Source organism: Lutra lutra, chromosome 3, assembly GCF_902655055.1.
Source record: "Lutra lutra chromosome 3, mLutLut1.2, whole genome shotgun sequence".
Classification (NCBI taxonomy): domain Eukaryota; kingdom Metazoa; phylum Chordata; class Mammalia; order Carnivora; family Mustelidae; genus Lutra; species Lutra lutra.
This window is the reverse complement of record NC_062280.1, coordinates 5,101,022-5,128,890: the sequence shown is the minus strand read 5'-3', so window position 1 is coordinate 5,128,890 and position 27,869 is coordinate 5,101,022. Positions and strand designations below refer to the sequence as shown.

At 36.6% G+C, this 27,869-nt stretch overlaps 1 long non-coding RNA gene across 1 annotated transcript; it reads right to left on the bottom strand.

The window, feature by feature from the left end:
- Positions 1–1,930: 1,930 nt before the first annotated feature.
- On the bottom strand, positions 1,931–5,347 carry LOC125094941 (uncharacterized). The gene is made up of 3 exons (XR_007125746.1): positions 5,272–5,347; positions 3,928–4,208; positions 1,931–2,261 (listed from the first exon to the last, which is right to left on the bottom strand). It is a non-coding gene; the product is annotated as an uncharacterized LOC125094941 (long non-coding RNA).
- Between the last annotated feature and the right edge of the window lie 22,522 nt (positions 5,348–27,869).

The following is a 27,869-nucleotide window of genomic DNA, read 5'->3' as shown; positions in this document are numbered from 1 at the left end:
TTTATTTGGTTTTGTCTTGAAGCACAGACAGGCTCACAGGCTGAAGTCACAGCTTCAGAAATACCATGCATATACACAACAATGTGAGTGACCTTCTGGAATGCTCAGTGAAAAATCCCCAGCTCTTGCGTTATGTGAGGATATCCTGCCATTGGTTTTATAATGTAAATTGACCATTCGCACAATTCTCAGAACACCCTCTTCCCTTTAAAAGTGTCTATATTGTGAACTTCTTTCCAGCTCCATTACACCCGCATTTGGGTTTTTTTTCAAACTATATCTGCTGCTCAGGCAGGAATGCTTACAGAAACTGGTGTTTGTCTCTTCAAGAGTTCAATAATTTCAACAGGAAATGCCTCAGAATCAGTCTTTCCAATATAGAGAGTGATCTCATTTTTACTAACATTTCTTTCATTACCTAAAAATGTGATTTTATCATTTTTTTGAACTCATGACCATTTCATTTATTTGGATTTCTTTCACAGACCTACAGGTGTTGTTATCTTCCGTTTACCACCTATATGTCTGTTCTCGGTTCTCTGTTCATTTTCATCTTTTTGTAGGTTATCCCTGTGTTCTTTAGGCTAAGAGCTGGTTCACTGACTTGTTTGTTGCTGTTGTTTGTTTTGTTTTCCATATATACATATATATTCATGTCTTCACGTAAATATTTTTAAATATAAAAAAGTAGCATTATCATGATGCTCCAATATCAGTTTTTCATTTCTTTCTGTTGCTTTATCAATTCCTATCTCATTTAGTCTAAGTTTTCTTTAATTTCCTGGCAAGTACAATTTATTTAAGAACAGTATTTTCAACTGCTTTCTAGAATCAGTCTTGTGAGATGCTCTGTCTTATGCGTGAATTGTTCTATTTCTTATACTTTGCCCTAAGTTTTGTATTGGTGCCATATGAGTTTTTTCCCCCATCCTTGTTTATCTTTTTTTTTTTCTTGTTTATCTTTAAACATGGAAATTCCTTTCCCACATGGGCCATTCCTCCAAAAACAGTGAGAGTAGAATATTCTTTTTTTTTTTTAAAGATTTTATTTATTTATTTGACAGAGAGAGAGATCACAAGTAGGCAGAGAGGCAGGCAGAAAGAGAAAGGAGGAATCAGGCTCCCTGCTGAGCAAAAAGCTGGATGCGGGCCTCGATCCCAGGACCCTGAGATCATGACCTGAGCCAAAGGCAGAGGCTTTGACCCACTGAGCCACCCAGGTGCCCCAAGAGTAGAATATTCTTGAATACCCTTTGGATCTTCCCATAACACTTTGTTAGAGGAAACACTATTCTTGCTGCCTCATTTTTTTTTTCATGAGCAGATTTTTCAACAGAGGTAATACATAAAGGGAACTCCTGGGCCCTCTCTCCACCTACTTCAGTCAACCCAGCCTTAGTAACACTAGGGAGACTGACAGTTCTGGTCCCCACATTCAGTGAGATTAATCTGTTAGAAGTTACTGTTTGTGTGGTGCCATCTCTGTGAACTAATCCACTGTTAATGGCAAGTCCCCTCTATAACGTATGCTTACCAGTGATGTGGCTTGAAATAATGGGGTTCAGAGCCTGATGCCTAAGAAAGAATTCTTAAGATGTCTTTGGTGCAAAAAATGGTGATTCTATTAAAGCACGGGTACAGGACCCATGGGCGAAAGGAGCTGCACTGGGGGAGTGGGGAGTGACTGATTATATAAGATTTTGTATGCAATGGAGGGGAGTGTGATGTTAGGGCTCCAGGAAATTGAGTTTACAGGTTTTTGGAAATTGCTTTTTTTTTTCTTGTAATTTATTAAGACATTACAAACTGATGGAGACTCCTGTCCTCCAAGACTGTTATCTCTATCTGTTAACCATTTGTTTTTCCCTTCCTTTGTTCTAGGGCACCCAGGAGTGCCCAGAGGAATGTCACATTTATCCCACTGATGGGGGGGAGGGCGGTGTCAGCTCCTGCTTTGCTGTCTGCTTGCCTTCTGCTCCTTCATCATTTCCCCTGAACAATTTGACCCTTAAATCTTAAAGGTTGTTGAAGGTGGAAGGTCTCATCTTCTGTAGCTTCTTCCTGCAGAGCAGAGGGCTTGTGGGTCAACGTTGGTCAGTCGGGGAACCTAGAAGGGGGTTATGAAAGGCAGAGCCTCATCAGATCTCCAGCTGAATACAACGTGGACAGCATATATGAACCTCCTGGAGTAGAAAGGATCATCTACCAGTGGGAACCAATCTGTCAGCAGAGAAGGAGTCTTGGCATCAGGCAGGGAGACACTGAAAATGACAACAAATCAACGTTAATATTATTATGAGAAAGAGAAGCCTGAATAAAAGACCTTTGATAGTTGACCATAATTTTCCTCCAGTCCAGAGTTTTAACCAATCACTAAAGGATCATTTAAAATACCAATTTGAGTATTCATGCAGTTAGAAACTCAGAAATATTTTGGGGTAATTGGGAATGTATATACAAGTTCCAAGCTATGCTGCTGTTAAAATATCTAATGCTATTCAGTTTCATAGAACTGTTTTATACATTTAAGTTATTTTAGTGTTTAATAATATAATGTTATTTTGAGAGTCATTTAAGGCCTTAATTGTGTAGCAGGTGGTGTTAGCCATCATACAGACTTGGTTTTATTTCATAATCAATTAGGTATTTAAGAAGAGTAACTTTTATAGAAACAAAAGAAAAATATAGGTTAATGGTTAGAGCAAATGATAAACCCAGTATCTGAGTCTTGAGTGCTGGCAGTGAGAATATTTTAGTGTCAGGCTTAAAGAACCCTCAGATGGAGTGGGAACAGCAGTGGGAATTAGATGGTTTTTCTGGTTTGTAATTCAAGGGTCTCTAGCTATCCTTTTGAATGGCCCATTGAAAGAAGGAATAGTCAGTATAAATTGGGGAAAGAGGAAAAAAAAATGTACAACCATCCTTTTTATTTTAAAAGAAGTCTGAGGTCTTCCACAAGTTCCTAGGAATAAGAAGTCATGTTAGCTGGCACACTGGATTCCTAAGAGGAAGGTACGGGTTTAATTCTAGATTAAGAATTAGGAGTCCATGAGGAATGTCCTAGTTTCATGCTGTGGGAGTACATAATATGAAGCTATATGGACCTTTCCATTTTGGGCTTAAGCCCCCTGCTGTATTTGATTTCCAATCTTTTAAATAAACCATATCTCCCAGGTTTATATGGGGTGAGCTGCTTATAACTGTCAGATAGGTTTAGGAAGGATATGGTTTTTTGTATTATTTTAGAGACTTATGAAATAACCCAGCCTCAAGTGAATAATTTAATAAAATAATATATACCCTCTGTATTGGTAGGTCCACAGCTTTTCATATACAATTATTGGGGTAATCAATCCCATTTTCCAATTGTTCAAATAATCATATGCACATGGGGTCTGATTATTATCCCTACAGAATAATAAGCAAGAAAATTGTCTATACATGAGCTATTTTTCTGAAGTTTGCCTCAAGTTGTCTAGTGTCAGGACTTTTAGAAAAAAATGCAGTTTTAGTTTTTAACAACCTTAAGTTAAGAGAATGGAAGAAAACTGGAAACCTTAGTTGGAGAGCCACAGACAAATATGTGAGGAAACCAGAAGAATTTAGGATCTACTCTACAATAAGCAGTATTAAAATTTAATGCATCTACAAAGATGTGTTATTGAAACATAATTTTTCTCTATAATTACCCTCTTTGCCAGAGATAGCAAAATCAATATTATTGCATTTGTAAAACAAGTCAAATTTTAACAAATTTGGTATAATTATTTACATAAATTCGGCAAAAATAGCGATTGGTCATACAGATCTTTTAAATTTGCTTTGCCAGAATTGGAACTTTTTATAAGGAATCTCTAGATTGAACTTTTAGTAGCCTTCCCAGGCCAGAAGGCTAGTCAAATACTTTCCATCAGACATTCTGCATACCTGCAGGTTTGGGCAAATTCCTTTTCTCAAGGTCCCAAAAACATCCTGAAGTCCCTGCACGTGCCAGGAAGTGACATTTTTTACTTGCTAGGTAAAGCTGGTAGGACCTCTGTAAGCAAGGATCAGGCCAACAGTTCCAAGGGACTTTATTGGCTCCATGTGACACAAGGCCAACTTTAGTTCCTTAAAGATGTATGGTCATAAATGAGTCTGTGCATGTCTCTCAAATATAATATTCCAGTCAAAGCCTTGGTAGAACAACCAATGCTTCCAATGGTGTCCTGTTATAAGAAGAACAGGTTTTTATTGAACTTATGCAAGTAATTATGATTGCCATGAAAGAAAGAATATTCAGTGACAGTTTCTGAATTTCAGAGGGTTCAGGTGAAAGAAAAGTTAAATGTTTTAATTTCTTCACAAAGGAATATTTCACCATTATTTCTATATATCATGTTCTCTTAAGAGACAGTTTCCTTAATCTGGAAGAGCAAACATTAGAGAATCAGCAATGTTTCAAAGAACGATCACAGAAATTACAATCATCTTCCTTTATTTAGTCACATGTCACTAATTTTTATTCAGTTGGATGAATGCAGCCTTTTAATTAGTTCTGGAAATTCTTACCCATTTTAGTTTTATGATTTTAAAGATACTAAAAAGCTTTATTTTTTAAAATAAAGTCATTTTTCTTACTCATCCTGATGATTGATGTGGGAAACAAAGGCAGGAGAAAAAATATTAAATTTCCTTACTACATACAGCCCATTGACAAGTCCTTGAAACAGGCAGAGGGACATTCCTCTAGGGACTCAGCTGCCTTGATGTTGATACTTTGCCAAGGGCAAAAGGCAATCTTAGCCCAACCCCCAGGATCCCCAAGGTCTACTTTAACATATAAAAATTCCTTTGGAAACTTCCTTTATCACTATCCCCCAAGGTACATGTTGACAATCATTCCCCAAGTGTATGACCCACCAATAGACATCTGAAGGCTCTCATTGAGTAAAGTTTTATTAAACAGTAATAAATGACCTTTTCCTAACAAGAGCTAGTTCCTTAAGGTCCTGGAAATCTTGTTTCCAAAATTCCTTAGAGACATACTATCCCTTAACCCCCTTCCTGTGTGAAAGTATATAATGGGCCACTCCTCCTAACCCTAGTGCAGCTCTTTCTGCCCATGGATCCTGTCCTTATGCTTTAATAAAATCACCTATTTGCACTGAAGACATCCCAAGAATTCTTCCTTGGCTCTCAGCTCCGGTCCTCACCAACATCCCAAAACTACATCATTTGGCAACCAGGAAGGAACCCCCTGACTCCAGAGATCTTTCTTCCACTTCTCACCTTCACTTAATAAACTCTCACTTCACCCTTCTGTGTCAGTGAGATTCATTCTTGGACTCTAGGACATAAGAACCCTGCAACAAGATGAAACACGTTTCACAAGTGAACAACAACAAAACTACAAACGACAACAGACCCAAAAGTGGACATGGTTAAAGATCTGATGAGGGCTCATTATAATGTAGCTTGATGAGGAAATCTAGTTATTTCTGTGACACATAACATGGATAACTAGAGTTTCGAGTGATGACCTTATACCAAAATATATTAGATTTTCAGGAATTTCATATATCTTTAGAACAGTTGTAGCATTTACCCAAATATAACCTAAGACTTATCATTATTTGTTTGCAAGTACTTTCCAAGTAACTTATTATACTAAATAAATGTAGTTGGTTAAAAAGACTTCATTTACAATTTAAATCTTGAGAAAGTTTGCTAAAAAACCTTAGGAATTTTTTAAAGCACATGCCTAAACAGGATTACAGATCATAATAAAATTTAAAACATAATTATTTATTTAGCCAAGGTGACAGTCAGAGATCTCAAAGGCAAATATGTAGGATTATATAATTGCTAGCAAAACTTAGCCTCTCTAATATTGAGAAGTTTTGACTAAGTAATCAAAAACCTGGTAAAGGCAAAACATAGAAACTTTTTTTACTGGGCAAAGAAAAGAGAAAATAACTTTGTTTATGTTTTCTTACCAAGAGCTGACCAACAATTTAAGAAAACTTCTTTTGAGGGGGGGCAAGGGACAGAGAGAAGACCAGAATTTCAATCTTCAAAACCAGTGTACTTTTAAAATCCATTCATTTCAACTTTAGTCCATCCCGATGACATATAAAATTCCTTTCCAAAGTTTTCCCTTCACAAAGCGTCTACAACTTCCTTTTGCATTCAGCGTCTGTCCCACGCCATTTCTCTCCAAACACCCAGTCTCCTTTTAGGACAAAATTGCTTTCCTTTTCCTTCAACAAAAATGTGTCCCCATTCCTTGTATCTTTCTTACATATCTCCTGCTTTTCAATATACAGAGGCACCTCCATTATTTCCGTCTCTCTTAATTACATTCAGCAGAAGTTTGCGCTCTGAGAAACCTTAGTTTCCAGTGGAAACTAAGTAGTAACCGATTGTGAACTGTCACACCAGAATTCTTTTGATGGCAAATTTATGAGTCAGTTAAGCACAAAGCATGTTTACCAACAAACTGAAATATTCTTAGTTTCTCTGCATTAAGAAGCCAAAAACAAAATTCTATGCTCAGTAATCAAAGCATTAGCACTCCATTCTATTTGGAAAGACCTAGATATCCAATGAATTCAATCCCAATTTATCATCCAAGCAAAACTTTAAAGTTTTAGATTACCAAGGACTATCTTAATAATTACCCATGAAAACTTTGAGACAGACAAAATTAACCATTAGTTCAAGTCATCTTTTTGCTGACAAATTGCAAGAGATCATGAGTGTATTTAACCTTCAGTAAAGCTAGGTAGAATAAAAAGTTTCAATTAGTTTAAACACTGAATTATGTTCCACCAGGGTCGATGTAAAAGTCAATCAATTTGTTCCCCATTGTCAATTTTTACCCGGGGCACTGGTGGGGGAAATTCAAAGTGGGAGGTATTAAGTCTAAGGAGATACTCTACACTCCCGGACAGAGCCAATGCTGCCAGAGGCACAATGGATGGTTTAGGAACCAGTTATGCAGGTTGCACTCAAGGTGATGCAGACACAGAAGGAGGGGGAGGGGAAGGCAGAAGAGGTGAGGCACCACCTGGAAGGCTGAACGTGAATAAAAGTCCACAAGGCAGGGAAGGAGTCTCCCAGTCTTGGAGGCTGTCAGCTTGGACAGGTAAGCAGATGCAGGTTTGTTTGTTTTTTTCCACCAAATGAAATTAGGCAGCCTATGTCAGTCAGGAGAAGACAGAGAACCTCCCTGAAACGAAGATTTTAAAGCCCCCATCCTGAGATAGACTAACCAGAGACAGTTAGTTCCAATTATCATACATGTTAACTGAGATAATGAATGAGCCCCACTAAAGTAACCTGATTTTTTTTTTTTAGGAGGAACAGTGAGAGACAATGTGTCCCCTGCATTAGGGAGGGTCTGTGTTTTCTCCAGCAACCTGGGTTCTATCAGGAGGAGATCCATTTAGATAATTATCATCCAATATGTCAGGAGGAAATTTACTGACCTGGTTGATGGCCAGACACATTCTAGGCCTTTAGGTTAGGGTCCTGATTGAGATCCAAGAAGGCCTGGACCTGGGGTACCGCCAAGCATTTGCCGTGCTTCTTGCAGAGGAGATCTAACTGATAGATCCTACTGAAGCCATGCAGTGTTACAGGAGATCAGTCACTTTTTTGCAATCTGAATTGTTTCCAGTGGGTTAAGAGGAATTCCAAGGGACAGTCCCTGGCAACTGAAGAAGAGAGATGGTCCATTACAAAGGAAGCCCTCTCTCCCTCCACTGACTCCCAGATGGCATCCCATGTGCAGGATATATCAGAGGTTCCTGGTGTGAAAGCAACACAAGGCATCCCTGGACAAAATCACTATGATCACCACCCTGCCATTAAAGGCCCTGGAGGAGGGATGCTAGCATCCCCTCCACTTATCCCCCCCAACTTCCCTATTGCATTCTAGGTAAGGACATAGATACCCTGCCTTCAAAACCATGCCATGGAGGTCACGCTTTATTTATGTTGCCTTGAAGAACCCACCATTTTTAACCCATGAAAAACACTAAAAACATTTTGTTTTGCTTTTTTTAAAGATTTTATTTATGTGACAGAGAGAGAGAAAGAGAGCATGAGCAGGGGGGAGGAACAAAGGGAGAGGAACAAGGCGTGAGGTGCCTTTCAGCAGGGAGCTCGAGTGAGGCTTGATTCTAGGATCCCAGGATCATGACCTGAGCTGAAGGCAGATACTTAACTAAATGAGCCACCCAGGTGCCCCAACCCTAGAAAAGATTTACAAGGAGAAATTACCCAATTTTGTAACTTAAGTAGTTGGTAGAGGACATTAACAGAAAACAGAACATTGACAGTAAAGATAGAAATGCATCATGGCCTAAGTGACATTCCAACATATGTAGTCTTTTATAGCCAACTTCTCTAGGAAATAGTTCCCAGTTGAGTTTTAATTCAGTCAGGTACTGGTTTGGGCAGGCTCCAAGTAGAGGTCTCATGGCCATAAGTGGCTGGACCAGAGATGTGGAAGGGATCACACTAGACCAATAAGGAAACCTCACACAGGACTCTTAAGACTGGCAGCCTTCCTGGTGACTTAGGTGGCTGTCCCGTGCCCAAGACAGACAACTTTGTATAAGGACAGGAGTAAAGAGAGGGCACCAAGTTTCTGGGCCTTATTACCACTTCCAGCCAAAAGACAGGCTTTCTCCTCACTACAGAGTAGCCACAGGCTAGATGACCGTTGCGTAAGCAATGGACATGAAAGTGTTCCAGGAAGACTAGACTCCTTGGAAAGCCCCTGAAGTGAAAGTAAAGGGAGAGGAGAGGAAGTACTCGTCAAGTTTGCACAAGGCTCAGAGTGCAGATGAAAAGACTCAAAGCCCCATGTAACATCACCAAAATGATGTGGTTTGAAGTAGTGGGGTTCAGAGCCGATGGCTAAGAAAGAATTCTTGAGACATCTTTGGTGCAAAAGAGTGGTTTTATTAAAGCACAGGCACAGGACCCATGGGCAAACCCCAGGCTGCCCTGGGGTTGTGAGGAATGACTGATTATGTAAGATATTTTATGCTATGGAGGCAAAGGTGATGTTAGGGCTCCAGGAAATTGAGTCTACAGGTTCTGGAGATTGCTTTTTTTCTTGTAATTTATTAAGACAGTTACAAACTGATGGAGACTCCTGTCTCCAAGACTGTTATCTGTTAACCATTTGTTTTTCACTTCCTTTGTTCTAGGGCAGCCAAGAGTGCCTGACGAATGTCACACATACCCTATACAGGGCTGGGGATGGGAAGGGGCACTGTTGGGTTTAGCTGATGCTTTCCCCTCAGGTTGCCTTTTGCTCCCTCCCACAAGTACTACTGTACCCTTGCAGATCTCCAACTTCTTCCCCTGCAATTAGGTGAAAAAAATCAGTTCAGCTGAATAAGTAACAAGTGGGCTATTTAGTTCTTGGGCCCAAATGTGGTCTCTAATCCAGAGGAGAAAATAACACTAATTTCCACCTAGATTCTTAATCATTTGATTCAGAATTTGGAAGGTTATTAATTAGATTTCCTTTAAACGTTGAAACTCTTGGTAATATAAATTGTCTATTTTCCTTCTTTGATTAAAAGAGATGGAAAAGGAGCTAGGGATGCAGGAGGCCAAATTCTGGAAACTTATGAGAATTCTCAATGAATTTTTGTAAACTCCTGAATTGTAGGACATTGATTTTCAGTTGAGAATGTATCCTCTTCCATGAAAAATAGTGTACGGGTGGGAAGTACCTCTCAAAGTTCATTTTTTCTCCCACTTTGGGATCAGCTCTCCCTCTAATAATTAAACTAAGAGACTATAAAGCAAGAAATGTCAAGATACCCTCAAGGAGTTGTAAGTATAGAGCTTGTTGGTTACTCATATAGACATGAGACATTATTATCAAAACACTGATATGGCACACTGAGACATTGCCAGTTCTCTGCTTCCTAAGATAGAGTTATAATTATGTAAATTATGTGTATTAAGAAAAAGAGTGGCAATGTATGTAGGTGTCAAAGGGAGATAACATTAGATGATTGGAATTGGTAAAATTAACCTGAAAAAAATCTTGTCAGAGACAAGTTTGGCCCAGGCATTTTAGGAGAGAGCACATGTAACTGCTGGAGGAATGGGCTAGAAATTCTGATTAAAAGAAAAGTTCTGAAAAAGAAGAACATGTTCAGTTCTTATTGGGAGAAAAATAAAGGTTCAAATACAAGGAGCTTATATTAAGCCTATACAAAGGTTTGTTGAAGAGCAGTGTTAATCTTCTCTGTCTTCTAGAGCCTCCAGAATAAACAGTTTAAAATGACTAAGATAAATCTAGAATCAAAATAATTAAAATGGTAGATGTTACATCCATGAACATTGTGTAATGCTTTCTAAGGTACTAAAGAGAGGTCTAAAATCCAACATTCAGAAGGAGATATCTGCCCCCTAAGAAATGTATTTTCAAATGAGAATGGATAAATGTCTAAGCAACGCGTCAAAAGCATTTATCTGAAAACAGGTTCTGGTTGATGGTTTCAAGTGAGGGAGAAGGGTATGACTTTATAGCACCACATCTATACTCTGAACAGTGATAAATCAAATTTCTCAAAGACCCATGAAACATTGATGTCATCAGCAAGAATAAAGGCAGTTCTGAGAACCCCCTGAGCGTCTTGGCATTTCTTCCCACCCCATTTAATGCTGAGGTTTGGTTCCCGCCGCTCGGACTTCCTGCTCATTGGTCTGAGTTTCTCTTATTCCGGAAAGTGTTTTGAGAGCATTTGCTATGATGACATTCCACTGACTGTTTTGACAAAATGAGTAATATCTTGGGATCCAATGAAGTGTATCAAACAGTTCTCAGTGGACCTTTAATTCAGCCACCACTGTGAATTATGTCAAAACTTTTCTCTACACATTGAGGACTATTAATGCTGCTAGAATCAGAAACTGAACTTTCAAAATGGAGTTAGAGATTCTAAATCTCCTTGAAAATAACTATGTCTTCCTCATTTTCCTTGGATCAGTTGCTAAGACAGACATGTCAAGGAATCATTGTGAATTTTTTTTTAACTTTTAAACATTTAATTTTCTTCTTTGGTTAAATCTGAATAAATACTTCATGATTAGGAGGGACAGCTGGATATTTGAACAGGTGGTTGCAAAAGATTATGGAATAGCTTCTCAGGAAAACATTCCTAACTAGATACACAGCCATCTGTCAGATATTGTTTAAAAATTCTTATGTGTGGGGAAAAATTATGAAATGAGCTCTTAATGGCCTACATATTGACATTTTCAATAATAAAACTATGGGTCAAGTAAAAAGAAGGAAGTGTTAAACAGCCCAAACTACTTTTAATAAAGACAATGTTCTAAGTCAGAATTGCCCAAAGTTAGCTCCATAAATTCTAAAATTAGGATCTTAATACATGTTATTAATTAAAGGGAACTTTAACAAATACTGCTGAGAAATTCTTGGTTAAACAAAGTTAAAGAAGTTTTATTTTTGTTTATTTGTTGTTTATGTTATGTTAGAAAACTTCAGAGCCTTTAGGAGATTAATGTCTAATGTGACTTAGTAAGTAAGAAGTAAATTCTGTAGAACATTGATCATTTGCACTGGACAGGTAGATCTAACCAGAATCAGAGTAAGAAGCATCAGCTTCACACCATTTCCCAAATTATTTCAGAAGTCAAAGACTAAGGAGGATGGGACACAGACCTACAGGATAATAGGCCACTGTGGTCTATTCCTCTGTGAGATGTGATCCTTCATGTGACATCCTATTACCACTGTATTTTAGAGATAAGATTTGAACAGAAATAACCAAAAGAGAAACAAATGTCTATATTCTGACATTGCAGTCCCCATATATACAGAATTCTAGACTAGCAACAGAGAAAGGGAATCACATAGCTGAGCCTACATAAAATCATAGTTTGAGAAGAGTTCTATCAGATCAAAAACATATGGGGGTGGAGGGGCTTGTCCTCTCAGTAGGGCCCAGAGTACACTGGGTACCAGCCCAGTAAAACAGATGAATGGGACTGGGAGTTGTGCAGATTAGCCTAATTAAATTAACATTGGAGACAGTTAAAGCAAAACCTGTGTTGAAAACATTTGATCAGTGACACAGAGACAGACTTGTTTTGTGTATTTTGCTATTGTTACTGACTATAAAGATTCTTTCCGGTAAATTTTCTTCTTGAAGTAAAATACTCTAACATATATCAGTTAAATAAACTTACTGTTCTTAAACAAGTCAGCTGACTTTGAACTATTTTTTAATTTTATGTTAGTATTGACATTCATTCATTTTGTAACACTTTTTTCTTTTCCTTTTTGCTGTGATTTTTTTATTCCTTTACTTTCATCTTTGTGTTATAAGTCATTATAAGAATATTTTTTGTAAAAGCAATGTAGCCAGTTACTTCATATTTTAGGAAAATGGTGAAAGTAAACTTGATAGTACTTGCATTTCGATAGTAGTATTTACAAATTTGTCCACTAAAATAATAACTAAATAATAGCTGATAATTTTTACTTTTTATTCTGGCCAACTTATTTTTTTCCCCTTTTTCTCTGTACTCACACTGCTGTTATCTCTGTCCCCTGCTTCCTCCTCCCTCTCTCTCTCTTCCCACCCCCATATCTTGGTCCTAGTGTGAACATAGGATAATGACTTTAGCATAAATCATTATCAAATAACTTTTGAAATGATTATAAGCATTTAGGGAAAGAAAATGCTCATTATATTTAAGAGCTCAAGATGATGGGTTGGTGGAGGGTTTACTGTACCAACAGGCTGTTGTAAACATGATGTCTGGATTTAGCAATTTGAATGTATTTTTTTAAATATCCTTTTATATTGAAAGTTAGATGGTTAAAAGTGAACTAAATGAAAGTATGATTCAGTGCATTTCTAATTTATTAAATGGTTCTATCCAAGATTGATGACTAATGAAGGGATACAAACCTAGAGTAAGATATGCAATGGTTGGATTTTTACATCATTTTGATATCTCATCCTAATGCCCATGTGAGTGGAAATCATATCAAATTATCAAAGAGCATGATGCTTGAAAGAAGGGAAATAGATGGGAATTTTACATTAAAAAAAATTCAGAAACAGACTGAAATGTTAAACTGAATTCAATAAGACGAAATTTTGTTACTGTTTTTAAAATATCCTCCTTTGGTTTATTAATCAACTATTCCATTTTGCGGGTTGAAAATATAGCTTAATGGCACATATAAGAAGATTTAAGTGTTGAGATTAAGCTGGATTTGAATTAATAGTGAATGTCACAGCTAATATATCCAAATTCTCCTTAGGCTGCTGTCAAAATGGAAAGTTAAAAATGAAAAAGATATAATCTCCTTTTACTTTTTGTTTGTTAGACTACATGGGGGGATTCTGTATTCAGTTCAGTGTTCAGCCCCTTTCGAGAGGGCCCTTAACAAATAAAAATGTAACCACAAAGGTGAACATTGTAAAGGGATATGTAGATTTATCAGAGATGTTAGGATTAAGTATGGACAAGATAATCATTTGGCGGTGCTGTTATTTCACTCAACAAACTTTCACTGATTACCTAAGCTGGACTATCTTATAAGACTATAAAAAACCAATGTACTGGGTCTTTTCCAGTCATAGACACATAAATGACAGTGGCATGATATATAATAACAATGTTCATTAGATATATTCATATCTGTATTTGTGCAACCAAGAAAATCTAAATAAATGTATTTCCTTAAATTCTTTGGTATTGAATTTATAACAAGCGGAATAAATACCACCATGAAAATTTTTTCAACTTTTTATACTTTTTAAAAAATTATTGCTTTTCAACCTATGTTTCATTATCATGCCCCTAAGGAGAAAAATCCATTTTAATTTAATTAATTTAAATTGAATTTAATATCTACCTAATAAAGAAATAATCAACAAAGAAAATCTTGCTAAATATGGATGAGCATTAAAGGACCTTAAACCATTGAAACTCTTAAGATTTTGGCCTATTTTTTCCCACCTCTTAGCTAAACAAACTGTCATTTTGAGGATGACAATGAGTTTCCTCATTGAGAATGAGTTTCCTCATTGAGAATGCATGTTTTACACAAGCCATTCTTTTTATAGTCACTCACTATTATTAATTCTCATCTCCCAAGTTTTATTCATTTTTTTTTCACTGAGCATTACATTTTTTCCCTTTTTAAATTTATATAGAACGTATCTACACCAGGGACAAACTTTTTTTTTTTTTAAAGATTTTATTTATTTATTTCACAGAGAGAGATCACAAGTAAGCAGAGAGGCAGGCAGAGAGAAAGAGATAGAGGAGGAAGCAGGTTCTCTGCTGAGTGGAGAGCCCGATGCGGGACTCGATCCCAGGACCCTGAGATCATGACCTGAGCCGAAGGCAGAGGCTCAACCCACTGAGCCACCCAGGTGCCCCCAGGGACAAACTTTTAAACCCCTTTCCTTGTGTTTATTTATGATAGTACAGATTTTAAATAAATTTAATTTTTAAAAATTTTATTTAAATGTATTTTATGTGTGGGACGCCTGGGTGGCTCAGTTGGTTGAGCAGCTGCCTTCAGCTCAGGTCGTGATCCCAGCGTCCTGGGATCAAGTCCCACATCGGGCTCCTTGCTTGGTGGGGAGCCTGCTTCTCCCTCTGCCTCTGCCTACCATTCTGTCTGCCTGTGCTCGCTCCCCCTCCCTCTCTCTCTCTCTGATAAATGAATAAAATCTTTTAAATAAAATGCATTTTATGTGTTTATTTTGTGAAATGTATTTAATTTTAAATACTTGTTTCATTGTGAAGATCAAATGACACTATGTGTGTTAAGCACATACCAAGTGGACACATAATAGCAAAGCAAAATTTATACCATTTGCTTTTATATTATCTCTTTATAATTTTTATTATACTACACATATATGCTATAAAACTATATTCTAATTAGTACCACAGATTGGGTTTTAAAACTAAAATCCAATAGTTGCTGTAAATGCAACAAAGTATTTTATTATGCTAAAGTCATATAATTTTATATTAATTAATTTCTGTATCGTAGTCATTTCACAAAGTATATCAATAATCCCATAGTTTCTGACTCTGGCCATTTCATCCTGAAACTTCCTTCCTATTGTCTTCTCTTTAGAAACTTGGATCTACAGATATCAAATCATTGTAATAGTAGTTTAGAAGTTTAGAAGTATACAAGATGAAAAGGACGGATTATGATCAATTCTAGGTGACAGTGGTAGTTTTAAAAAAATCCAAAATCAAAACCAAGCAGAGAGTCCAGTGGTTCTACAGAAGATTGCAGGAGATATGCACTTCGGGAATATAAAGGATGAGAGAAGGCATTTTTCTAAATAGGAAATGGCAACTATTACTGCTCAGATTTAGAACAGGCTCCACGGCTGTGTGACAGCTTGATTGTACACCTGTGACTTTTTCTCCCTCTGGTATTATGCATCTCTATCAGATAACTGATATTGAAGTCGCTCTGGCTTTTCAAGGTCTAGTTTTAGCTGATCTTTATATATGCTGCATTTGCTTTTGTACCTATTGATATCCTATTTTTATCTATTACAACTGGGCTGACAAAAGGATTTTCCAAGCTTTAATCCAAGATTGCATGAAAGAGAAATCTTGTTACAGGTATTATCTGTGTGATTAGTGTATTCATACTGTGCATAAAAGTTACATATTCAGAAATGCTTTAAATGAAATCATTAGCTTTAAAGAGTGAAATTAAGAAAACGATATAGCAACTTCTTTACAAAAGTATTTTATTCCTATGAAGTTCATGCTATACTACATAAAACTTCTCTAAAAAGCGTAGGTATTCATCAGACTGATTAGCTAAAATTAGAGACACCCTCTTTGGCCATGTCATTCAGTTGTATTGGTGTCAAGGACACAATTGTGGGTAAGTAAAGTTATTATCAACTATAACATTTATGTGAAAGTTCTGATATTCATTCTTCCAACTGACTTATCTGGGTAGAGCTGTGCTTGTACTGCGATTTAATAAGCGACCAGGAAAACATGTGATAAACAATTCTACTAAAGGCAAAGTGCAGACGTGATATACTTAACATAAGAAAGGAAAAGAGTTAGTAACTCCTGGGTTTCCAGACTCGCAAAGCAACTATCTAATTGAGCTCTACATTGGATCTCACAGATACTGTATTTTCTTCCATGACTCAAATGTTTTATTTTTTCAAGATGTTTTAAAACACAGAGATCCATGTTTGTTGCCTAGAAAACACTGAGAAATGTACTCTGTCCCTCACTCTGAGTCGGAATTTAGAGTATAAAGTGGGAACACATTGGACAGGGCTGTCAGTTGTGCAGGTAAGTTTCTTTGTTTTCCCCAAAAGGATTTATCCCAACACACTTCCTCATTGGGAACCAGTTAGTTGTCTTTGAAAATATGGAAAGGCAGAGAGAACAGAAACCATTCCAAAGCTGCCTATGCACAGAGCTATAGCATTTCGGGAAGTTACTTCCTGTCTGCACACCTCTCTCACCATCTACCATCTTTTCTTCATCTTTCTTCAACACCAGTATTAAACACAGTTTTTGTCATCACCAATCTCTCACGACTTTAAGTTCTAATTATAAACTCATCCAGTTCACCCGTTTAGGACATACATCTGTAAATTAAGCTCATTAGAGAACAGAGCAAGCAGCAGTTTTATTTAAATTAGTCAACAGAGAGCTGTAGTTTAAGGCTGGTATTTATGAGGACATAATTATCCTGGACTAGGCAAAGTTGCAAATCTCCAATCCCTTGGCAAACACCCTACACAAGTCTTCACAAACCAGGTCAATCTATGTTAACCACTGTGTCATGCCTTAGCCTGCATTAGACACTATAGGGCATAAAAATACAAGGCATAGCCCCATTCTCAAATAATTTATATTCCAGGTAAGGAGCAAGGACATAAAGGGTCATAGTGAACAATTAGTGGGGAAAGAACACTACATAATGAAAAATTAAGATGACTTTACAAAGTAGGCAGGTAAGCAGATGAGAGACACACAGATTTGTTTAATGGTTTAATCCATTTATCAAATGAGGCGTAATTGGCCTTTAAACTTAAAAATAGTAAGTACTATAATGCCAAAAAGAAAAAAAAAACAGTTAAAAGGGTGAGAAGGCAATGTATAGGTAAAGAAAGGAAAGAAGAAAGAAAGGAAAGAAATCAGAGCATGCACTTATGCAACTCTTTTCCCTGCACTGAGCATAATTCTTATCTTCTTGACTTTCTCTTCAGTTTAGTACCTTTTAAGATATGGTGCTAACCTGATAGGTCTTGTGTTTTATTATGCAGCAGATGGAGGTATAAAGTTGGTGGGAAAGCTGGAGAGATTTATATTTGAAAGCAGATTACTTGCTGGAGACAGGAATAAATATTCAAGAAAAGAAGGGAGGGAGAGATTAGAGAGAGAAAAAGTGAGCTCTTTGGAGAGGTACTTTGGACAATTTGAAAGGGGAGAGGAGAGTCTTTGAGATAGTTGGATCTCTATTATAAAGTATTAAGAGAAAGAGGAATAAAAAATAATTTAAAGAAATTTGGATGTATTTCTCAGAAAAATATACTTTTTTTCTGTGTTTTCAAAATATTTTGTGTGTGTGTGTTTTAAAACTATTTCTGAGATTTTCTTCCAGATTTTCTTCAAGGGTATTGTATGGAATACCTAAGTATATTATACCTTGGCACATTCAATCTCATCCTATGTCCCCATGTGCCTTGAGTAACTTTTGAGTCATACTAGAATGGCTTTAGAAAAAGGGATGGGTGAATTACTCAAACACCTGGGTCTTAGATTTGGGTAATATTCAAACAACTAGGTCCCAGTAAACACTTGATTACTACTACTAATCTCAGCATTTTTCACGACCATTTACTAGAAACAGTGGTTTCCCCATAATTACACACCAAATAATATCAAATCTAAGTAGAAATCAAATCTCCTACTAGCTCTCCCTTACCTGAGTAAGGTTTTTTTGTTTGTTTGTTTTTGGTTCTTGAAGAATGTCTTAGAACAAAATGCAGTCTTACATGAGGGATAGCTTTGTGAGAACGAAGGGCAGAAAGAGAACTGACAAGAATCATAAAATGATTACAAATTAGGATTTTCATCTAGAATTTTCTTTTGCAGTTCCAGTTTTCTCCACACTTTTTCTCATGAGATGGCTGATTAAGCATCTATTATCACCCCAGCTCATTGTTCAAGTCTCCAATAGCACTTAGAAGGGTGTTAAATTTTTCAACTTTTACCCCTAGCCTAAGAGAAGAAGAAGACAGAGACAAAGGAGGGAGAAAATAGGAATGGCAGTCAGCTAAAGATAGACAGATAAGTGGGGAGTCGTAATACCCTCCTCACACACTAGTTTGTGAGAAAAATCTAGCAACTCCTTTAACTTAATCGTTTGCCTTTACTCAGAATAGAGTACTGCCTTTAGCAACCTATCATGGCTTCAAAACTGAAAAATTTAAGGCACCAGGAGAAGTGAATCATACAAGGGAAAATACTGTCCTTTAAAAAACAGCCTATGTAAGGAATTTTGGAAGACAATGCATGATTGAAAATGTTAATACCAGTCCTTTCACTAATTATGGAAACAGACGGGATTTATGAAAAGTAAAAACAAAAGGAATTAGATTGTACTGGTCTCTCTGCCCCTTCCATCCGGGCCACGTAATAATGATATTACTCATCAAAGATCACTCATCCTGTCTGAATTTCACCACTGTCTTTGCAGGTTTTCATCAGTGCCTGGGGATTTCTGTGATGCTGCTCACCTCCCTTTGCCATCTCTAGCACATTGAGTGATACTCGGTGCGTAAGCGACAATACACTGATGCGAATCTCACTTTCAGATTTGACCTCTCACAGGGCACGGGGTGAAGATGACTGCCAACTTTCATAATAAGTACTGTAAAAGTTTTGGTGAGCTTAGCCTTCAGCATTTCAGATTCGTTATAGAAACATCCAGTAATTTGGAAAGCCATTCACTGAATTTCCGGGAGAACAAAAGTGATCTAATTTCTTCATGCTTTTTATTATTCAAGGGGAAAGGGAAAGAAGAAAGACAATTAATGGAGTACCTGTTGCAGGTGTCACACTTTACTACTTCATTTCACCTCTGTCTGGTGTTTTCAAAAACAAAGGACCTACCACTGAAAACATCTGGCCAAATGTATACCCATTCTCATCCGAGCATCTCGCAGGTGTGATATAGAAAAACAGAAGAAGGAAAGAAAGAAAACATAATGAGAGATTTCATTTTGTCACTAATGGTTCTTTGAAGTTGCTCATTAATCTTTTAGACCATTTTGGCATGTTAATGTCCAACTCTATAATATTAATATGACTACGTTAAAAAAAAGTGAAGTCATTGCCTTTAAAGTTCCTTCTGTAACCCAGCTCTGTGATAATTCTTCTTATTTGAATCATATTTTAATTGACTATGACTTCGAGCTTGTTATTCTAGCAAGTGTGGCACTACTTTATTTTATTTTACCTGGGTTTTTCAAGAAGAAGATGGGAGCAAGAGATAATCTTGAAAATTGTTTAAATCCTAAACTATCAGGACAGTTTTCACAGAGAGTCCAGATGGCTTTGGGTGAATGAATACCTTTCCATGAGACCAAATGCCAGGCATGGAAGAGGTATATAGAAAGTAGCAATCACATGCCTACACTCAACATAGGGCTAGTCTTCTGTTCATCTAAAAACAGTTTCCTTTAGTAACTGATCTTGTAAAGTTAATACTTTTCTGGAGAGCAGCTGCAACTCCCATTTTGTTTTATTTTTTAATGAAGGTGACTGATTATCATATTAAATAAATGTCCAGGATAAAGAGTAAAGATTTACTCAGAGCATTATTTTATTGCTTTATTAGTTTCCTATCATTGCTGTTACAAATTGCCCAAAACTTAGTGGTTGAAAACAACATAGATGTACTATCTTACAGTGCTGCAGATCAGAGGTCCGAGAATCAAGATGTTGACTAGGCTACGTAACTTTGGGTGCTCTTTTGCATTTTTCAGTTTCTGTGGGCTACCTGCATGCTTTGGTTTGTATCTGCTCTCTACCCTCTGCATCCTTTGTCACGTGTCACAGCACCTTCTCTGAATCTGCTTCTCATACCTCCCTTTGTAAGGACCATTGTGATTACAGTTACTCTCCAGGTAATCCAAAACAATCTTGCCATCTCTAGGTCCCCATCAATTTGATCACATTTGCAAAATTCCTTTTGCCAGATAAGGTAACATATTAATAGGTTCTGGGAATTAAGGGACCTTTCGGTCCGTACACTTGCAACCACACAAACATTAACATTCTATCCTCTTTTGGTCTCTCCTCTCAAATATCTTAAACAAAGCAGGTAATGTAAAGATGTAAAAGCATCTATTTACATGGTATACCAGTTAGTCCAAGGGTAGCAGAAAGAGGCAGAAAGATGCATTTCAGAAGGCTGTTCCTTCCTCCTCCAGGCTCAAAGGTTTCCTTTTCACAGTGATTTCTTGCACATGCTAATACATCTTTATAATTAATATAAAAACGTTAAAACAAATTATTATCATCAGCAGCAACAACAGCATCATTACAGCACAGAAGAGGATTATCAATTGGTCCAGAAACACAGGAACAAAAATAAAACAAAAAAAAAAGCCTTGAGCAGAGAACACTTAGATGTGGTTCAAGTCTTTATCCATTCTCCAGTAAGGTGGAAATGTGCTCAGCACATCAACAGACTTTTTAAAACTTTCATTTCAATTCAAATGTAGGTTCAGTCATGCCCAGAAAGCTGTGTGTGTGTGTGTGTGTGTGTGTGTGTGTGTGTGTGTATTTTTATAGAACCTTAAGCAAGAGATTCCCTTATATAGTCAAATGGGTCCAACATATAATTACCATTGAATGCTGAGTGTGCAGAGCAGGCAAACTGAGTCAGAATTACCCCTTAGAGTGTGGGGGCCTTAGCAAGATACATTCCTATCTGACATTTTCATGCACTAAAAAGTAATTTGTGTCACTTCAGTATATATATTTTTTATCTTTAAGCAGACCCGGGATTCATGTCACCTATAATTCCCACTTCATATAATGGTAGATTAACAAGGAGCTTCTAATTTTGTTTTAAATCCTGATTTTTTTTTTTTTACTATAGTACTAAACTACTAACTAATGAGTAAAAATAGGTTACTGTTAATATTTTTATTTTTTAAAAATCTACAATAATCAATAAAAATACGCATTGTAATTATCACTATTAATGGTTATATTTTTTAAAGTGAAGCTAATTAACTGTTATTTTTAAAATATTCATTCTAATGTTCCATAATTGAATAATTTATTTTTAAGATTTTATTTATTTATTTGACAGAGAGAAATCACAAGTAGGCAGAGAGGCAGGCAGAGAGAGAGGAGGAAGCAGGCTCCCCACTGAGCAGAAAGCCCGATGTGGGGCTCGAACCCAGGACCTGGGATCATGACCTGAGCCGAAGGCAGCGGCTTAACCCACTGAGCCACCCAGGCGCCCCTGAATAATTTTTTTTAAATGCATGTTTCACTCAAATCTTTCTAACATCTCACCTGGGAAATCCTGACACTAAAAATGTACAGGTGAGATGAATTTCTCAAGCTCAGAGTTCATGCTTTATTCTTACTTATATTCCTAATATCTTCTAGAATATCTGTCACTTTGTAAATGCCCCCAAAGTAATCACTGAATTCAGCTTTATTGTTTACAAGAAAGAGCACTTAGAACTTCACGGGAACAAAAGGAGTCTTTTAAGCGGTTGACAACTAGAGGAGACATTCACATTTAAACATGTGCCTCCATATTCTAGTGGATCAATGAAGTGGGACTTTTCATATATTTGGAACAATGTTCTACAAATTCTCTCTTTTTAAGAGCTCAATTTTTACCGTACTTATTAAGATCATAGACCTTTTCAAAAGTAACACTGTTAACTCTAGCACCCTGGCCAACCACTAATCATTAATATGCATTCTGTGGGTCTTACGATTCTCCCACCAGCTCCCACTAAGTGGGAATTCTTTACCAGTTGTACAACGTTCCTGTACTCTCTGTGCATCACTTTCACCCAAGAGAAGTCTGCGTCCCAGAAGAAAGCAATGGCATTGCTATAATATGTATATTGTAAATTAGGTGTCAAAGTTTTTCAAGATGCCTTGAGACCCTTCTGTCTGCAAGGTGATTTCCAAACACAGCATTGTTATAATAAGATATTTCGGGAGTCGCCATCAGCAGCAGGATATGTTGTACTTGATGGGAGCTATTGACCCACTGTTGAGAGAAAGGAATCAGATGCCAAGGAAAGAACACCAGTCCCATTCAGTGTAAAATGTAAGATTCTTTCTACTGTTGCTTCCCAGCTATGAAGACATCAGGTCATACAATGAGGCGCTTTGTCTTTTCAGTAAGTGCCGGATGAAGTGCCAGGATTCCCTGAGCTACAATGTGTACGCCTAATTAAAACTCTGTCACTTTTTCACAGGTGCTTAAGGATTTGCTTCTAAGTTTCTTTTGTTTCATTCCGTGGATGATGTTTTTAATTGTCTAGTTCTTGTTGTGGAAATACAGTAATAACTGCTATTAAAATTCTCAGATCTATAGTGAATATGCAACATCTGCAAAGCCAGATGAGGTGTCAAATTTGATGACCAATTTAAGAGAAAAGAATGAAGTTAACTTTTTTTTAACTGAGGGAAAAAATGTGGAAAGCCTGAGTTCACTGCTGTGTTGTTTGTGTTGTTAAAAACAGTAAAACTTTAATAAATAAAAAGGGACAGCAGTCGGAACATGAAAATATTAATTACAGATAATTTAAGTTCAGCTCTACAACATTCTAGGATTACGAAAATTATTTTTAAAATTGTAAAAACTTCAGCTAGTGTTTGGTTCTTTTAAATGGCTGAGCAGCTCATCTTGTATTAATAAATATATCCTATTTAAAATCAGTGCATCTGTTCACCCACAAAAATATCAATAAGCCATGGTGATTAAAATAGTTAAATTTATTATCTGGTATTGCTGTTGGGGTTGCAAAACAATTTCTTATGAGTCTCTCACAGGTCTCCAAATCCTGTGTGTTAGGCTCTATGTAGATTTGTCCTGGACTCTCTTCTCCATGATGTTTGTATGGTCAACTGCAATAGAAGGTAGAGACAGTACTTCCCTCGGGAGCCAAGGGTAGGCGTGTTTACTGCCCATTGGAAAAGATTCGGGCTCGCTAAGCCACCAGATCACCCCTTGTCACTCAGACCCCCACAAGTGCGGCTATCACTTTATCCTCTCAGTGTGACCGGGAGGGAACCGTGGATGGGAGAACAATCCCCAAAATGCTAATACGCTGGCCACTGCGGTTGCCAGGCATAATGAATGGTAGCCTCTGGCCTAGGCTATGCTTCCAAAATCTTAATTCCATGAGTTACTTTTTGACCACCAGCTTCTGTTTCTCCAGTAAACTCCTTCTGGTATTCCATCAACACCTCAACTCGATATTGGGGTGAACTAGCTCACCTGTCTGTCTGTGGTTTTGCCATCTTCGTCCGTGTACTACACAGCCTCCAGAGTAATTATTTTGCCAATATAATTGGATAACTTTCTGTGTCCTTCCCCAGTGTCACAGTTCCCATGCACGCCTGCTTTAAATTTTTCATTTTTTTCTGCCAGGGCTTAAAAGATAAAGTTAAACCCCCTTACCATAGTCATTTTTTTTTTTTTTTAAGATTTTATCTGTCTATTTGACAGACAGGGATCACAAGTAGGCAGAGAGGCAGGCAGAGAGAGAGGGAGGAAGCAGGCTCCCCGCCGAGCAGAGAGCCCGATGCGGGGCTCGATCCCAGGACCCTGGGATCACTACCTGAGCCAAAGACAGAGGTTTCAATCCATGAGTCACCCAGGCATCCCCATAGTCATTTAAACCCTTTTTCACATGTCCTAAATATCTCTCCAAACTGCACTCTTGACACTATCCTCACTGTACAACATTCTGGATTTTTTACCTGTTAGCAAGAACTCTGCAGTCTTGCTTTATGCTGCCCCTGGGCTATCACATCATTTTTCCCCCTAATATTGCACAATCTTTTGCATATTTTAGAGACACTGATGCTCCCTCATCCTTAGGGAAGTCACCACAACACTTTCCCTGTTCACCTCCTAATACCCCAATAGTAGAGTTAATTACCCTTCTGTGCTACCCCACCAGGCTTCTCTTTTCTCTTAATCACTAGGTTACAATATATTAAACTCTACTTTATATTTTTTTCTATTGGCTTATCTGGATCAGCTACTTCACTATAAACTCTAGAGAGTGAGGAATTCATTCCTTTTTAGTCTTTGTCCCCAGCACATAATAGAAGGAAAAAACTGGAAGAGAATGGGTTTTGGAGACAAAACAGAACTGGGCTTAAATCACAAACATTGGACTTATGTAAAACTAATCGACTGCTCATTTCTCAGTTTCTAAGTCCACAAATTGGAATCATGAAATCTGTGCCACAGAGCTGATATGATGATAAAGTGAAAATGAGGTAAAATACTTAAGGCAAACATTGCCTGGTGAATAGTAACCACGATATACATTTCCAGTGTATGTGATAGGGAACGAATTTGTTGAATCCTCCCAAGTGTTTGAGCCAGAGGTACTTTAGAGAATATAGTGTGTAATCAGTTATCAGTGTTATGTATATGTATATTTGCATAGTGTGCTTATCTCAATTTTAAAACTCCAAAGGGAAAAGAATATACTCTATGTATTATCCTTTCACCAAAAATATGTATCAGAGATTATATTAAAAAGTCTATATTAAAATTACAATTATTATAAAATATTAACAATTTGGATATTTCCTGTGGCAAGTATTTATTACTGGCTGTGAAAATGTAACAAAATATTTTTGAGTATTTCCATTTCTGTTAAAAATGATCAATCCTTATAATTTTTCAAACTCAAAAATTGTAACATCCTATCAGTAGTCAAACCCTGACTTCTCCACTTCTTTTTTTTTTTTATTTCAGAGGAAAATAAAAATTTATAATCTTAAAAATCAATTTAACAGTAATTGTTCAATGTCATTTATCTCCAGTAATTTATTCTGGGTTTCTCAGATTTTTTTTAAATGTGTGCTTTGCCAGTATAATGATGATTTATAAAGTAAGTCTATTTTGCATGAAAATTAGCTAAAAGACGTTTCTCCATAGGGCATTTATTCAGAAATTTATTGTCATTCCTCAATAATTTAATTTAAGGCTCAAACTCTGGGGAAAGAGGAAAATAAGTCTGGATGTTCAAATGATTTTGAAGCTTCTTTAAATAGAGATTTGGTAACAAAAATATTGAGAAGGGTTCCTATGTTGAAAATTCCATTCATTGGAACGTCTGGGTGGTTCAGTGGGTCGAGCGACTGCCTTCGGCTCAGTGGCTCAGGTCATGATTCCAGGGTTCTGGAATCAAGGCAGCTTCAGGCTCCTTGCTCAGCGGGGAGCTGGCTTCTCCCTATGCCTGCCTCTTCCCTAGCCTGTGCCTGTGCTCTCTCTCTGACAAATAAATAAATAAAATCTTTAAGGAAAAAAAAGAAAGAAAATCCCATTCCTCATGAGTATTAAATCTCTTCATTATTAACTTGAATTGGAGGTGAACCAATAATATAAATCAAAATGCCCCTTATTACATGCTTAGTTAAGTGAATTTTTAAATCTTCATAATTATGAGAGAATAAGCAGAATTTTCTTAGTTTTTTAAGCACTTGTTGGTATATCCAACAATTCATGGCTAGTGACAATGTCCCCACATCCATTTTGCCTCAACATTTAAAATTCACTTTGTGTACCACTATGAAAAATAACCCATAATTAGTCATTATTCTCAAAAAATCATATCTACCCATGAAGGAATATGTCAACTAGAAATGAAAAACCTAAAGCATAAATTTATTTTATTTTGTTTTGTTTTTCAATAAGTTATACTGAGTATAGCAAATACCTTCCATGTGTAAAGAAGGGGTTTTCTGCAACACAATAATAAAAGCACATTTTTGGAATAAAATTCTTCACAGTCTGACAACAATTATCATTTGCAAGAGGTCCTGGTTGTAAAAAAAAAAAAAAAAAAAAAAAGAATAAAGAAAATACAAGAGAGACCTACTAAGAGGGTATAATACATAATATTACTGAAGATGCCCTTCCCTGACTACTTCATTATTGTTCCCTAATATACACTAATATATTTCAGCTAATCACATAATAAATGTTTCTGAAAAAGAATTTTTAAAGCCCATGATTCTGCCAATAGTCTCACTGAAAATTTGGCACTATCAGTAGTGCTATCAGAGTAATTAGGGAATAGAAGAAATAACTAAGGTTATCATGATAATCTGTTTTGACTTTAAGTTTGAAATTCAAATGGCTAATATTGTTCATTATAGGTAACTTCAGGGTGTTTATGTTTAAACTTAGCATGAGACAAGCAATCATTTAATGTGTATTGTTAGAAATTTTTGTTCTACCAACATTTATCTTGAATAGTGCAATAAGTATCACTCAATCTTATACCTTTGTCCAAAAAAAAAAAAAAAAAAAAAAGAATTGGGGCTCTTCTTTCCATGAGCAATCCTGATTTTTTGGATGTGGTATTTTATTTTAAAACATCAGTAATATGAAAATGAGATCAGAAATGAACAAGATAGGGTGCCTGGTGGCTCAGTGGGTTAAGCCGCTGCCTTCGGCTCAGGTCATGATCTCAGGGTCTTGGAATCGAGTCCTGCATCGGGCTCTCTGCTCAGCAGGGAACCTGCTTCCTTTCCTCTCTCTGCCTGCCTCTCTGCCTACTTGTGATCTCTCTCTATTGAATAAATAAATAAAAATTTAAAAAAAAAGAAATCAACAAGATTAAATTAACATAAAAATGAGATCAGAAATTAACATGATATCTTCTAAAAGATAAAACTATAATGATATCCTGAATTTACAGTAATTGTATTTATTTTCACTGGTTCAGGAAATTCATGATGGAGAAGACCCTAATGGTGCTTTCTTTTTCTACTTATGCCATCTATTAGATTCTCCCATTTTGCTGCCTTGATATTTTGAGACATCTATAGAAGCTTGGCAGCTTTGTAATTTTTTTTGGATAATTGACATGCAATAAACTTCACATATTTAACTTGTACCATTTGTAAAATTTTGCATTAGTGTGTCATTATCACAATCAAAATATTGAACATATCCATTACCATAAATGTTCCCTCATCCTCTTCCGCAATCGCCCCTACCCACCTCTCCTCCCACCCCAAACCCCAGACAACCACTGAATTGCCTTGAGTCATTATAAATTAGTTTACCTCTTCTAACATTTTATAAAAATAGAATCATGCAGTGTGTACCTCTTTGTGTGACTTCTTTTGTGCAGCACAAATATTTTGAAATTTTTCCTGTATTTTGAGTGTAATAACTGTTCATTGATTTTTATTGCTGATTAATATTTCATGGTTTGGATATATCACAAATTGGTTATCCATTTACTTGCTGATGGACATTTACATTGCATCCAGTTTGATTACAAGTAAAGACTCGTAAACATTCATGTATAAATCTTTGTATGGACCTAAGTTTGCATTTCTCTTGGAGAAATATTGCTTGGGTAAAGTCACTTGTAAGAACAAGATCGATATACAAAATCAATTGTATTTCTACATAATAGCAATGAGAAATCAGAAAAGGAGAGCTTAAAAATGTCATTTATAATAAAATATTTAGGGTTAAATCTGACAAAAGATGAGCAAGACATACTGTACACTTACAAAACGTTGTTGAG